Below are 3,172 nucleotides of genomic sequence, written 5' to 3' on the forward strand. Positions count from 1 at the left end.
TTATAATATATATATTAATAAAATCTTTATTAATATATTATAATATCACTGATACTCATGTATATTAAAATATCACTATTATACTCACATATACAGGGTAGTAACGTTAGTATAATCTAACAGGGGTGATTCTACATGAAAAAACGAATCGAAAATAAAGAATAAATTTTTTCGATTCGAAGCTTCGTTTTCGAGAAAATCGACTTTCAATATCCATCGAATACGCTGATATACCGATCCGTCCGCCATAACTGAAGTTAAGTGCGCGCGCACTCTGCGAATATTCAAAGTCGATTTTCTCGAAAACGAGGCTTCGGCTGAAAAAATTTTATTCTTGTTTTTCGATTTGCTTTTTCACGTAGAATCAGCCTCTCCTTGATTGTACCACCGTTTCTGGGACACACTGTATATATATACATACATTAATAGTACTAAAATAGTGATATCGTATTACTATGATATTAGCAGTGATGCATTATAACGATATAACGATAATGATATCATCAGTATAATATTATTCATCATCACGTGTACACGTTATACATACTAATAAGAAGCTGCATAAATTACATGTAATTCAGAATAATATGTTAATTAATAATAATAATAATAATAATAATAAAAAATGGATTTAAAAGCCCATTTAAAACAACGGAGAAAATTCGAAAATTATTTTAAAGAATTCAATAGTAGTCCAGCTAATAGAATAAATAAATATAATATTCGAAAATGTATAATACAAGTACGACTGTACACGTCGATCCACCATTCGTATAAGCTTGCGAATGCATCGAAATTAAAGGAAGACACGTCAGATGGCTCTCCTGAAAGAGAAAATAAATTCCTGTGCCTGGCTGTAATATCTTCGTCCGTAATTAATGTATCTGCAGGTTGTTTCACATATACAACCATCGAACGTGTTACCGACAGACATAATCACGTGGCTCGCACATACAAAGTTCCGTTTAACGCTACCCTCGGTGGAAACTATAAACCATTAAAGTCTTAGATCCTTATTTTTTAACACCTGCTCGCTATATACCATTTTCTACATGCGTATTTACTTTCATCGTACCACTGTAATTATAGTCATCCTGGTCCCGTACCTCTGGGTAATACCTTCCATGACCTACCTTACGTGCAGCCACGGATAATATCGAATGCTATATATAACGCGATAATGGCGCAAAAGTCATCAATGCAGTAAACTATAATTGATAAATTGCACATGCCGGGGCATTATCAATATTAGATAAAGCAATAATAATTGTACTGTACTGTATTTTCTCTGGTACGTACGTCTCGAGATAAATCCTGACCTAGCCTGATCTTCGAGAGAGCTACGAAAAATACCTGGGTTGGTATAGTATCGCGTTCAATTTCCAGGGATAAAAATTTGGGACTTACGAATTAGGTAATTAATTTATTTTTCAAATTTTCTCGTATTTCCTTTCTCGATAGCTGGAGAGAGGTGTGAAAAATGCCTGGGTTGGTATAGTATCGCGTTCAATTTCCAGGGATAAAAATTTGGGACTTACGAATTAGACAATTAATTTATTTTTCAAATTTTCTCGTATTTCCTTTTTCGATAGCTGGAGAGAGGTGTGAAAAATACCTTTGTTAATATACAATAGTATCGCGTTCAAGTTCCAAGAATAAAAATTTGGGACTTACGAATTAGGCCATTAATATATTTTTCAAATTTTTTCATATTTTCTTTTTCGATACCTGGAGAGAGCTGTGAAAAATACCTTTGTTGATATACAATAGTATCACGTTCAATTTCCAGGGATAAAAATTTGGGACTTACGAATTAGGCCATTAATTTATTTTTCAAATTTTCTCATATTTTCTTTTTCGATACCTGGAGAGAGCTGTGAAAAATACCTGTGTTGGTATAGTATCGCGTTCAATTTCCAGAGATAGCAGTTTGGGACTTACGAATTATGCGATTAATTTATTTTTCAAATTTTTTTCATCCAAGATTTCTTTTTCATAGTAATTTTAGGAGATGGTTGGATTTCGATGTTTCGTATAAAGTGGACGTAGATAGACGTGGAAGCAAATGAGGATTGCGATTACTATAATATTCTTCACTCGCGGACGAGCCTAAGTATCACACTGCGCAGACTATACTTGGAGGAAAACACTTATTAGTTTCCCTTGCAGGAAAACATTCGCAGAAGTTATTATTTCCGGCGGGTACTTCCGAAAGATTATTTCTTGACTGATCTAATGAAAATAAATTTTTGTTAATGAGATGTTTCGAGGAGGAAGAACTTTTAGGGCAATTATAAACCGCTAATAATTAATTTTCATGAATCTTACGCTCGCATATTTAAATTTTTCATTAGAAAATGTACAATTTTTATATGTTGAGAATTTTCCACTTCGACTTTAAGGCCCATTTTCACCTAAATATAAATATAATCCTAATAGAAATAAAATGGAAATGCAAATATATTTTCGAAAATTACATTTTCCATAAATTAAATCAAACTAGTCATTAATAGTTAAATTCATTATTATGGTGGTCATTGGTCTCACCAATGGTCAACATACTGACAGTGTACGACAGTAATATAAACAATAAATAATTCAATTCAATATTTCACTATTTATCAAAAAGAAAAAAAAAAATAAATAAATCCAAAAGCAATCCATTCGTGAAAACCACCCTTATAAATAAAATACCAAACTACTTCACCAATCACATACCCCATTGTTGTGGGTGACTAAAATTGATTTGAATAAAATAATAAAATGCATTCCACTACCCTCCCCCAAAATTCTCCATGTTCTTTTAACTTTCTAAACTCAATACACAGAAATTAAACATAACCCTCCAACTTCCAAGCAAATCCTATTCTTGAAACGGTACCCCTAAAAACCACCCTCATAAATATTGTACAAAACCAAAATTATCAAACCAAACTATCTCACCAATTACATACACCACTAATATAGGTGATCAAAACTGACTTTAATAAAATAATAAAATGGTATCCTCCCCCCTCCCCCAAAATTCCCTATATTTTTTCCACTTTTCAAACTCAATAAACATTAATTAAACATAACCCTCAAATTTCCAAGTTAACACCTCCGATTAAAATCAACTTTATTAATACAAATAAAATGGAACCTTCCCCCTCTCCCAAAATTCCGCACACTC

The sequence above is a fragment of the Eufriesea mexicana genome, unplaced genomic scaffold (assembly GCF_001483705.2).
Source record: "Eufriesea mexicana isolate 0111107269 unplaced genomic scaffold, ASM148370v2 scaffold657, whole genome shotgun sequence".
Classification (NCBI taxonomy): Eukaryota; Metazoa; Arthropoda; class Insecta; order Hymenoptera; family Apidae; genus Eufriesea; species Eufriesea mexicana.